This window comes from Gavialis gangeticus, unplaced genomic scaffold (genome assembly GCF_001723915.1).
Source record: "Gavialis gangeticus isolate Ggan-Ray unplaced genomic scaffold, GavGan_comp1, whole genome shotgun sequence".
NCBI classification, from domain to species: Eukaryota; Metazoa; Chordata; order Crocodylia; family Gavialidae; genus Gavialis; species Gavialis gangeticus.
In genome coordinates, this window is record NW_017729024.1 from 118,522,002 (window position 1) to 118,535,302 (window position 13,301).

Consider the following 13,301-nt stretch of genomic DNA (forward strand, 5'->3'; position numbering starts at 1 on the left):
TGTGTGTGTGTGTGTGTGTGTGTGTGTGTGTACACGTACATACACATATATAGTGTACATATTAAGTTCTTAAATGGAGAGAATGAGCGACTATAAGGAAAAAAAAACTATAAAATCCTCTAGGACTCTGCACCAGATAAAAACTGTATGTAAATAATGCACATTGGAAACTTTCTTTTTCATTTACTCATTCACACACTGACACAGAGGCTGTAGTAATGCTGTCAACAGTCCTGAATTCTCTGGAAGAAATGGACTACTTCTCTGTTAACCAATACTTTCACAAAAAGAAATAGATTCACCAACATGAAGTGAGAGTCCCTTCTAGCAAGTAGCATTTTGTCAACAAATAAATCAGTGTCATTATACACCCTAAAGAAAGATGTGACAATATTCTTGGAAAATTGAACCCATTGCTGGAATCATGATTCCCCAGCTAACAAATGTTATAGGTGAAGAAAGGTGTTCAGTGAACAATAGAAAGGAGAGTTCACTTGCTGCTTGAATGACTATTAAATAGATATGCAGGCTAATGAGAACCAACTACTTTTTCTTTTGCAAAGGTGATGAAAATAAACATAAAAGCACTGACAACTTAGGCCTTTTTTTCCTAACCAGATTTTTAAAAAATAAAAGCAAATATAAGATATGGGTAGTACAGGTAGTACAGCTTTCTATTAAATGTTTTTGTACTACATATAAACAAGATGACTCTCAGTTCCTAACTGTGCGCTCAATTATTCCAAAATGCATTAAGTATTTAAGAGTAACATCAACTTATTATCTTACTAAGTGGATATTTGGTGCAATGTATCCAAATGACTCAAATATTAGACAAGGTTCCACCCCCCCCAATTAGCATAAAGAAAAAAGCTCCTTGTCATATGTTCACATACAGAAAAAACCTCATTAAATAAACTTTCTACCATTAAACTACTGCCAAAAGCAGCATGTGCTCTGAAATGGAAACCAACTATGAAGTTGATTAAATGCATCCAACACCGAGTATGACTATAAAACATATAGTCCATACTGGGCAAACATACTGATGGAACCTTACCCATTTTTTTTTCTTTACATTTCATGTCTCAGGTCAGATCAGCCAAATCAGTTCTGAATTCTATCGACTCAGCAGAGTGCAATCACCCTAGTCTGTCTGGCGCTACCACCAGCAAGTATTCTACCTCCCAGACTCTTCAGCCTAGGTCTGATACTCCCAAATCTATGACAAGCATCTTACATGTAAGCCACAAGCCTTGGAGTTCAGATGCCCCCCCGTTTTGCTTGCCCCTAGACAAAAGGCTGAAGGAGCAAGCTAGAGGGAAAACCTGAGAGCAATCCCCTATCACTATAAATTGTGTAGACAAGATTCTTGCAGGCATCAGCCTGCCCACAGTGCAAGAGACAGCCCCTCTCCCTCCAACTACACTGAGTCATTCAAGGCAGAGAAGAAGCGTAACTCCACTGCCAGGTAAGTAAAACCACCTGGAATGAAACCATCATCATGGTAACTCCCCTGGTTAGTGTAGCCTATCTGAATAAGATATATGGTAGTGCCCACTGTGCTCAGTCCCCCTCAGTGCTGACTCTCAAGTCATGGTGAGCCACTACACTGAATACCTTCCAACTTCCTCTCCACTCTCACAGCTGAGCTGTGCCTTTCTTTCTCATTATGACAGTTTCTTCACCAGCCTTAAATGTCTGGTAAACATCACCAAATGTGACCCCTAAACACTTCATCCAGAATCCCTCTGTTGCCCCCTCTCTGAGCCTGTCACATATGACCAGTGAGGCCCCACCAGCCATGAGGTAGAGCAGGAGTAGTTGCCCTGTATCTCAGTAGCACATACATTTTGAGGTTCCCAGGACTTATGACAAAAACACCATGAGTGTTAGCATATGGATTCCTCGTAGGCAGTATCTGGAGTATACATAAATGCTAAGGCCATCCAACCAGGGGGAAGAGCTGGACTGGGAATTCTCCAGCCAGCTCATGGAGAGAGTTAAGTCAAGGGACGTGGTCATCATGGATGACCTAAACTATCTGGACATCTGCCGAGAAGAGCAGTCAGCCAGGTCTGACCGCTCATGTAGGTTCCTAGCCAAGTTACAGGACCTTTATTTAACCCAGGAGGTACACAGTCCCACCAGGGGAAATGCCTTGTTGGATCTGGTCCTGGCCATGGGCAATGACCTGGTGAGTGGACTGTGGGGTCTCGACCACCTGGGCGATAAGTGATCATTGCCTACTGGAATTCATCATCCAGCACAGGGCCGTCTATAAACCAGCCAAGGGGGACCAACATGCAATGGGAGAGGCCCTGTTCCCCCAAGTACTACCAGGAGTAACAAGGAATAATGGCCATAAGCCAACTGAGAGTAGATTCAGGTTAGATGTCAGGAGGCACTACTTCACAGTCAGGGCAGCTAGGATCTGGAACCAACTTCCAAGGGAAGTGGTGCTTGCTCTTACCCTGGGGGTCTTCAAAAGGAGGCTAGATAATCATCTAGCTAGGGTCGTTCGACCCCAGCATTCCTTCCTGCCCATGGCAGGGGGTTGGACTTGATGATCTGCTCAGGTCCCTTCCAACCTGACCAACTATGAAACTAAGCTGTACTACTGGGTCACCATGGCTTGAAATGCTATGGCCTCTGCTGGGGCCCAACCCAATGAACTGTGGGGCAAATCATGTGTTCTTTGGCTTTAGAATAATATTATGCTTAGTTTGTACTATATGTCAGTAGATACTAAAGGGCTGCTTAAAAGTGTGTTTATAGTACCTGTGCTAAAACTTGCAGCAATTTCAAAAAAGGTAACATGCATCAGTTCTGGATGAACTAAGTCTATGGGTACCCAAAGAGGCATATGAATTTCCAAGTCAGTGTTTTCAAGTTTGCTCCTCACCTCCATGTGCTCAGGGAGAACAGGGTCTGACAGTAAGGGCAGGGGGGATGAAGGGCTACAAGGGAAAGAAGTTGGGGGGGCAGAGTGAGGGGGTCACCTGATAATCCCAGATTTATTTTTTGTGATGTAGCAGTGGGAGAAGGATAAATTCAAGGCTAAACTTCCAATAATTGTATTCTATACACCTGGAAAAATATAACAAATTTATAAATTTTCCATATATATATATATAATCTAAATATTGGGGGTCATCTTATATTTGAGCAAATATTTTAGTATCAAAATAGAAAATAATGTACAGAAATTGAAAAGGCCCATTACGTTTCTGGCTGGACTCCCTTGATAACCAATTTTTTCAATAGTACTAGCTAACCAGATTGGGTGTGCAATTATATTGACAAAGTCTACCTCATTATTTTTGTGCTCACTAAACCACAAATCAGATTATAGTCTGAGGCAACCTAAACTCTATTGAGGGTTAAAACTGGTATTACTTAAAAGAAAGCTTACTATTTTTGCCCAAGAACACAGGCTTGTCATCATTAAGTCAGGAAAGGTGACTAAGTGTTCAGAAAAAAACTTCAGTGTGTAAGTATTTGTAACCAAACCGCTGGTTCATTATAAAACAGAAGTTTGATGCAATCCTATTGTGCCATGACTGGACATATAGACACTACCTATGAACAGCAGTACTATTTGGAATGTCACTGAAGCCACATCAACCAAATCAGACAGGTTAAGAATTCAAACTAGCTGAGCTAACAAATATATAGGAGGTATCAAATGTTTTCCCTTATACAGTAAAAAAGTAAGAAACATGTGAGGAGCAATTATATTCATTTTTGCCTTTATCCTGAGACTGAATAAGTAGCATAACATATTACCATAATTAAACAGAATTGTATTCTTTATGCTTTAAGATACAAAACAAAAATAAAATCATCTTCTTGCATATGCAGAGCATAAACTGAAATATATTATGTAATACTGGTAAATTAAAAAATTCCACAGTTAAAAGCCACAGGGCTGACTTGAAGGAAGAGATCTAATGCACATGAACTTTTTCCCCCAAATTTTGATTATTTAGTGTCTCTGAAAATCTGAACTTGCTCACTGCCTGTGCTGGACAACTACAATTCACAATTTTACATTATAATTCTGAACATCCAAGTCAATTCTAAGCTAACAACTGGCCTTCAATAAAGTTGACACAAGACTAGAGTCCGATTTCAGTACCCAAATTGAGAAAAAAAAATGTTGATTTTTCTGCAGCAAGAACGTTGACTGTTGTCTATGCAGACATTTAATGAGCTAAAACATTTGAAAGGCATTATGCCAGTGGTTTAGTCAGTTATGGAGCAGGTTAATTTGTTTTTTTTATTAAGTGGAATGTTACAAGACTAGTACCTCCTTTTATCACTGTTGGATTTTCTTAATAGGCAGAAGGTTAGGAAGGAGGAAGGATCAGCTAAAATTTATATACAGCCAGAACTGCCAGCACCATCAGTTGGAAATGCTATTTGTTATCCCTATGATATTAGCATTCCTACCATTCACCATCTTCTAGAACAAGACAAGGACTCCCTCTTGGGAAAGCGGTAAATTGGACTGCAACAATACTCATTCCCAGCTAACTGACTCCTACAGGGATATTTCCCCCAGTCCCACCCTCAAGCTCAGAAAAAGAGTAACCTCTGTAGCCACAAAGACCAGTAAACCTATGAAGTCTCTTGCAAGCCACACAGAACAGTAACCAACTTCATGGGGGTTTGAGCCAAAAGCAAGGATAGATAGTCTGGAAAGTTAGCTGCCCAAGGACATTAAAATGCTTAGCTAATGATTAACTTCCTTATCATAAGGCACTTTTCTAAGTTAAGTAAAACCTTTTTAGTAAAGCATTTGGCAAGCAGAACAAATAAATTGTTTCCTTTTTTAGATATTAAATTTTTCTTCCATTATGTCTGCCACATTCATGCAGATTCAGACTTTTGTACTTAACAGGTTGAAATTGACACTGTTGTGATTTTGATCTGCAAAAAAGGGTTTATTTCTCATGTGATTTCATTATCTTATACAAAGAAAACTCCTTCTAACATTCAGGCATTAACTTTAGAGAAGTTTTTTTGTTTACATTTAATGCGAGGGAATGTTCTAGTATTGCTCTACTTTTGCACAGATCTGTACAGCTGCATTAGAGCTGGCATAGAGCTAACTGATGAATTTCAACAAATGGTCTTGCATGTAAGTTGCTTTTTTAATCACTAGAAGTCCATTAATCACCCTGGATATGTCAAAAAGTTTTTTAAAATATCTATTTCAAATGTGTATTCACTTCCTGAACCCAGCTATATTTCTATGGAATGTTTTGTACATCTCTGCAGTTATCATGAAATCAGCCATAAATAAAACAGTTAATATCTGTTCAAACCTTTGGCAGACAGTAAGGGCCAATGTAAGGCAATTTTTTTTATCTCACCCTGTCCAACTGAATTTCTGATGCCAAAAAAGCATCTTTATGCTTTATACACTAACAAAAATAAAGACTATTAATATAGATGTGTAAAAGGAAATCATGATACAGCAGTTCTTTTATTTATGCCTTAAAATGTGCCTTCCTATTGTGATCTACTAACTGTCAAGAATGAAATATACAGAAATACAGTATATTCTACCTTCAGAAAAAAGTGAATGTGAACAGCAGTAGCTGTCCATTAAAAAACGCAAAAGCCATTCTCTGTGGCTGCTTGACAGAGTAAATTGAAGTGGGAAAACTAAGTTTACAAGTACAAAACAAAAAAAAATCAATGTGAAACAGTCTTGGCTGTTCTGATTCTACATTAAATGCATCTGATACAGACTTACTATTCCAAATTTGAAATACTGTGGTCAGCTGAGCCCCTCCCCCCCTTCCTTTTTATATACCAAAAAATGGTAAGTTTTCTTTTATTAAAGCAAATAAAGTCATTACATCTCTCATTAAATCTCTCCTTATCAAAGATTAGTTGTTTTATGGCAATACAAATGTTTAAAAACTTTGCATGGTAAAGGGAAATTTTCAAAAATATCAGAATCAAATCCTCTGGGCTAAGAACTGCCTGCCCAGAGGAGCTTTCCATCTACAAAATCCTATGAAATATGAGCTTTCATTTCTACCAAGGATAACTTTTACAATCTTTTCTCCGATACCTGATGAAGGATGTTTGTTAGGGCTGTGCGAAGCTTTGGGAACCAATTCAACTTGGAGGAGATTCGACCTAATTCACGGGCTGAATCTCCAAATCAAATCAGGACAGTGATTCGAATCACCAAATCGAATCACTGTCCCTTCCTAATCAGCCAAATCCAAATACTTGCTGCTTCACAAAACCCTAGACTGTTTGTGCCCCAAATCTTGCAATTAAATAAATGTTTTTGCAAAAATCTTGTTAGTCTAATAAAAGATATCACCTCTACCACCAGCCACAATTGCTTTTTCCTCCAGACCAATATGGCTACAACCTGGATACCTCAGGATCAAATATAATTCTATTCCCCTAAGCTTTTTTTTCCTACACAGTTTTGTTAGCCTGTTTGCTATGGTTTTTCTTGAAATAATTACATCTCATAATCTGCACCATTTCCATCTCAAAACATCAATGGAAGTTTATAATCTCTTGTATTATCCTCATTTTGCAGACCTGAAAACTGAGGCAGAATTTTCTGATTGCCTAATATTAAAAAAGTAGCCTAATGCCAGAGCAAAGAATAAAACCCAAGTCTCTAAACTGCCAGGTCTTTGCATTAACTCAAAGAACATGTTTCCTCCCAGCTATCTTGGTTCTGTTATCTTGAATTTGTCCACAAATTTAGTTATACTCAGATCCAACATTCATTCACAGTCCCTTCAAAGCCCAGTTTCTCCTCTCAACTGCTACTGCTGGAACATCATAATTCTGTACTTTTAATATCATGATCCTATTTGTGGTAAGAGCCTAATGTCAAACACAGATTTATGACATCATGCCCAACCAGCAAGACAATAACTTGAGTTGCATATAGAAAAGTAGTTTGTATTCAAGCAAACGTTTTCAATGACAATAAAGTTAATTTATAAAATGACCAATGATTTTTTTTATACTAGGTTTTTTTTCTGTACATTTCCCACAAAACATGCGTAAGTGTTAAGCTCTCTCTACTTTTAGAGTATAGTATTTAAAAGGCTTGTGTTCAGCATGGGTTTTGAATACTTAATAGGGTTATTTTTTATTTAGGCTACACGTGATAAGGCTAAATTAGCTCATTAAATTTTAACATTCCATGGAGGGATGATAATGGTTTTCTGATGATGTCAGAATAGTGGAAATAAAACTTTTGTGTTTGCTTTTCCAATGCAATCAGCATGTTGTTTTATCGTGCAGATGTCACTCTACCAAATTATTATCACATTGTTCCATCTTTAAGTAGATAATTCTTTGCCATATGTTTATGTAGGAATTAAGAATTTTGTATCTGAACATACCATATTGTTCTCTCCCACTAAAGTACAGTTAAAAAATTAATGCTTAATAGAAGCATGCAATAAACATTAAACTAGCTACCTCACAGGAGGAAATGACATAGGGAGAGAAAGGGTTGTTTGATGGTGGCTTCTGCCACAGCCACTCCTTTTGTCAAAGGAGCAGCAATTTGCCCTCACAATGTGTCCAATCAAGAAATTACACTAAGGAAGATGAACAGACTGTGAAATACACTTTTTGATTAGTTGCCCTAAGGCATGATGCAAACTGTTACTTGCAACATGCCACCTATTTTCAGCTTTCCTTCGTTTCAATGAAATTTGAAGGTGTTCAGAACACTTGCAAGGTAAGGCCACTGGACCCAGCTATGCCAATGTAAGTGGCATTAGAGACCAGTGTAGCCCTGTCCGCAGCTGGAAGGGATGGGATGGTCAGGCAAGAGTGCTGTGAGAGGGGTATGCCATTGGAAACCAATTCCCTCTTTTCTCTATAGAGCCAGGCCAGGACAAAACACTTAACTGTATACAAGTGTATTATTGTTTATCCAAATCCTTAAACAAAAGAATAACTATTAATACAAAATTCAATATGAATATTTACAAATCTATAGAGATAATAAATAAATAAATATATACAATAGCCACATATAAATATACTTAAACAATCAAACACAGATGTCTATAAATATATTCACACATCAACTGGATAACACAACCCAAATCACATTAACATCATAACGACATTGACATATACATATATATACATATAATATAACTGCTTACCACATGGGAGATGCAAATCTTCCCTCCCTTTACCCACACACCCTACTGGCAGAGACCCTTCAGCGTTCCCTTAGGGTGGAGAACCTGACATCTCCCCTCCTCCTGCAGGGAGAGAAAGGGACCTGTTCCCTGGGTACTCACAAATCCAAGGATCTGGCTGGGAGGCATCTCCCAGAGGCATGGGTGCCTTGTGCTGCCCTGGACCCTGCCTTTTGTCCTCCACTGGGGTTCGGACTGCCTCATGTGGGTCCCGACAACCGGTTTTTGCTTTCTGCCTTCCTGTTAAGGCTCAGGCCACCTCGTGTGGGTCCCAAAACCCGGACCTTGCCTTCTGCCTTCCGCTGAGGCTTGGGCCGCCTCACGCAGGTCCCAAAACCCAGACCCCGAAACTCCCATCGCACCCCACTGGTGCCTTCTGTGTGTCCAGCCTCATGCCAGGGAAGGGGTGTGCCAGGGAAGGGGTGGCAAACCCGAGTGGCCTGGCACCACTCCCAGGGTTTGGGACGCCATGCACCAGGGTGCTCGGCTGCACATTGAAAGCAACCGACCGAAGCCGCCACGGTCTCATGGCCCCATGGCACTGCCGTGTGCATCGAGTGGAGCCCAAGCAGGCTCTCCCTGCTCCCGGGACCGAGACTCCGGCAGTGACTCCTCCAGCAGCGCCTTCAGGAGCCTAGGGCTACTGCCCACTGGGGCAGTTCTCCCTAGCTTTTCTCGGTTCCACTCGAGTTACTCATTGCGCTGTCCAGCGTGCCGAGCATGCTCTCCTTTTATACACTCAAGTGGCTCCACCCCTTAAGTCTGGCAGACCTGCTGTGATGCAGCTCACAATCAGGTCGGGGAACTCCTCTCCCCCTCCCCTCAGGAAAAGGGTGGCACCCACTTTCTCCAGCTTGTTTCTGATTGGTGGATTGGCTCCACCAATCAGAAGTGAGAATTCTCAAGCCCCAGGCCACATTGGAGCTTGGTTGGTTAAATCTGTCACACCAGTATAGCTGTTTCCAAGGGTAAGACAAATAGATGATAAATTTAAATTGAAAATATATTACAAATTAAGAATGGACCCTTAGCCACCAATAATGTTTTCTGCCTTATCACAAGCACAAGAGATGTTTCCTACTGAAAACAATCAGAGACCTTCTAGATATTTTTTAATGAGAAACACATCACTTACAGTATTTTTTTCCAGTAAGGCTTGTGAAAACTACAAAAGACAAAGTTTGACTTTTTCTGTACACTCTAAGTAAAACAGCCCACCTCTTCAAAATTGTATGTCAAAGAAAGAAAAGTATAATCGATAGGTTGCTTTTTTTGTATTCCATGGCATCAGTAGAGGAGCTATTTCACCCCACACCCCCCAAGGGAATGTTCCTGGCAGGGTGTAAATTGCAGCACACTGAAGTACAGCAAAACTTTCCCAAAGATGCTTGCTCTTAGGGACACTACCAACTGCACAGGCAACTGAGAAGACTAATAACCCATGAAAAGGCTGATAATTGCACGATTGCCAAAAAACAACAGCATTTCAGAGCATCAGAACCCACAGAAACAGGTCAAGAACATCAGATTTCCTTCTTTTTTTTTTTAAATCTTTATTTTTCGGGGTGGGCAGAAGGAGGGGTGGCATTAAAGGACTAAAAGAACCAAGTTATGCATAGCTTGGCCTGGTAGTGGTGGTCATTCAAAGGTTCATTTACCCTCATTGCGACTATGGGCACACACTTGTGCATATAACATTAGAAGTTTGCAATCCAGTGCATCTTCTGCCCAATAGTACAATATGTGACATCCAATATAGAGCAGGGGCTGCAAAACTATGGTACATGTGCTTCTGGGTGTATGCAAGAAATCTCGGCGGGTTCGTGAGAGAAATTGTGTAATGGTGGATTTAATTTTCGTTATAATATTTATAGGGGTATAGGTTGTATTTGTGTTGGTCTAAGGACACAGGCAGACAAGGCTGACTGTCCTATCCTCTCCCTGATAACATTGCTAAAGCTTCCATTATTCCTTTTCCTTACTAATTTTTTATTGAGATCCCCAGGCTCTTTCCTTACTTCTGGATTTTGTCTCCATTCCCCAGTGAAGCTAATGGACAGGATGCTCTGGGCGGCAAGTCTGAGGGGAAAAGGAGTCCAGAAGATCTGGCTGTACTTTAAAGAATCCCTTTTAAGCAAGCTACCCCAATGCAATGGAAGTGTAACAGGAGACCTGCCTAGCTAAACAGCAAATCACTTCAATGAGTTGAAAACTCAAAAAAGAATCCTACAAAACATGGAAACTTTGTCTTATACTGTTCCCTAGAAATACAACCATTGCACCAGCTTGCAGGGAGAAAATTAAGAAGGCCAAAGCAAAATTTGAGATGCAGCTGAAAAAAGACAAAGAGGAAATAGAAATGGAAGCTACAAATATGTCAAAAGAGAAAAACCAGAGAAAACATAAATCCATTATGGAATGCAGAAGGCAATCTAATGATGGCTGACACAGAGAAGGTGAAATCTTTAATACTTCTTTTGAAATAATCTTCACAAATAGAGGCAGCTACCAAATGACAAGTGCAGTTGGTAGCAAATATAAGGAAAAAAGAAAAACACTCTAAAATAATAAATCAGGTTAGGTATTATTTAGAGAAGGTAGATGCTTTCAAGTGGGTAGGGCCAGATGGGATGCACCCTTAGGTACTCAAGGAACAGCCTGAGGTAAATTTCAGAGCCACTGGCTTTCCTCTCTGAGAACTTGTGGAGGTCAGGTGAGGTCCTGGATGATTAGATAAGGGCAAATATAGTACCCATCTTTAAGAAAGGGAATGAGGAGGACCTGGGGAATTATAAATTAGCCTGCATGACCTCAATACCTGGTAAAATCATGGAGCAGATCCTCAAGGAATCTATTGTGAAGCACCTACAAGAAGAGAACACAATGGTCAAGAACAGCCAGTATGAATTTACCAAGAGCAAGCCACGCCTGACCAACCCGATCTCCTTCTATGACATGGTAACAGACTCTGCGGATGAGAGAAGAGCATTAGATGAGCTATACCATGACTTTTGCAAAGCTTTTGACTTGGTCTCGCATGACATTTTCATTAAAACAGACTAAACAAAAAGTGTCTACATAACTAATTAGATCACCGTGCTCAACCAGTAGTCATCAATCACTTGATGTGTAGTTGGGAGGAGGTATTGAGTAGTTTCTTAGGGGTCTGACCTTGGTATGATATTGTTTAATATCTTAATGATTTGGATGACAGGATTGAGTGAAAGCTTAGCAAATTTGTGGACAACACCAAGATGGGTGGAGTTGCAATATTCCAGAGGGTAGGTCCAAGATCCAGAGTAACCTGGATAGACTAGAAAAATGGTCTGCAAACAATCAGATCTGAATCAAGTGGCTGCAGAACTGCATAGGAAGACCTGGGGATTACAGTAAACCATAAACTGAACATGAGCCAACAATATGCTCTTGTTGCCAAAAGAGCCAACAGCACCCTGGGTTGTATTAACAGGAGTGTCACTTGCAAATCAAAGGAAGTGATTCTTTTGCTTTATTCAGCACTGGTAAGGTCTCACCTGGAGTGTTGTGTTCAGTTTTGGGGCCTGCATTTCAAGAAGAATGTGGACAGTTTGGAAAGAGCCCAGCATAAAGGAAGCAAAATGATTCAGGGACTCAGAAGCATGATTTATGAGTAAAAGCTGAAAGAACTACAATTATTTAATCTGGAGAACAGAAGACTGAGCAGGGATTTGATAATTGTCTTCAGATACTTAAAGGGTAATTACAGAAAACAGAGATAGGCTTTTCTCTATGACCACAAGGGACAGGACTAGAAGCAATGGCCTCAAGCTGTGGCAGAGGAAATTTAGATTGGATATGAAGAGGAACTTTACAACTATGGGGGTGGCCAAGCATTGGAACAGGTTATCTAGGGAACCTGTGGAATCTCCATCCTTGGAAGTTTTCAAAAGTAGGCTAGACAGACATTTGACCGGGAATCCTGACATGAACAGGGGGCTAAACTAGATGATCTTGTGAGGTCCTTTCAGGCTCTACTTTCCTATGATCCCATGAGGTCTTACCACGGTATTGTACAATGGCATTAATATTTTCCTATCTCTACTAGAAATTTTACTATTACCATTATCACCTAACAATTGCATTTACCTCTTTTTACAGATCTAACAGATTGGTCACTGTACACGGGTCATGTATCCTGCTAGCTTTTGCAAGAGAATTTTCTCCTTTATGAACTCCTCAGCCACAGAAGTCCTCTTTCTTTCTGTCTTTTTTTAAAGCAAGCCAGTGAATGGAACCATAGCATTATAACTTAATGGTAGTTGCTGTAACCTAACAAATTTGGTATCTTTATGTTCACTTGCAGCTTCAGTCATATTTCACATTTCTGTGGATTTTTCATTAAAGATGAAGAAAGGTTTATTTCTGCAAAACTGCCATCCCAGAGGATAAATATCAGATATAAGAGCAGACAAGATTCTTTGGGTGAATCTGATATCTTTTATTAGACTAACTTAAATAGTTGGAAAACAATTATTAAGCAAACTTTCGGATTCAAAAACCCTTCGTCAGGCTAAGGAAGTTTCAGCAGTTGGTGTGTGCTCTTCCTGGATGGGATGAAAAATAAAGAAGCCAGAGGCTGGGCTGGCATGCATACAAGACAGGTAGTCAGTGAAAATGTAGACTGAGGAGCCAATGGATGAGACAGGTGGGGGGGAGGGGGAGAGCAAGAGAGAGAAGCGGGATAAATAGTGGAGAGGTACCTGGAGAGTCAGATGTCAGGTAGGTTAGTGTCATAAATCCAATATATATATTTAGTCCATGATTTTTAGTATCCAGGAAGCTGATGAAGTGGAGTTCATAGGCTCGTCTCTGGGAAGTGTTTGGTAAGTTCCCTTTGAGGATAAGGACTGAGAGACTGGAGAGAGAGTGGTTTTCTTGTGAGAAATGTGCCCCCACCGGTAATTGAGTATTCCTGTCTTTGATAGATTTCCGGTGTGCGTTCATTCTGGTGCACAGTTGTTGTTTGGTCTCTCCTACATATTTTCCATCAGGGCATTTGGTGCATTGGATGAGATATATTACATTTCTGAAGGTACAGCT

General features: G+C 40.2%; 1 protein-coding gene across 2 annotated transcripts in view; it reads right to left on the bottom strand.

Annotated features, from left to right (window-relative positions):
- The window catches only part of KDM4C (lysine demethylase 4C), a 532,790-nt gene that overhangs the window by 299,587 nt on the left and 219,902 nt on the right, over positions 1 to 13,301 (bottom strand). The window lies entirely within an intron of this gene.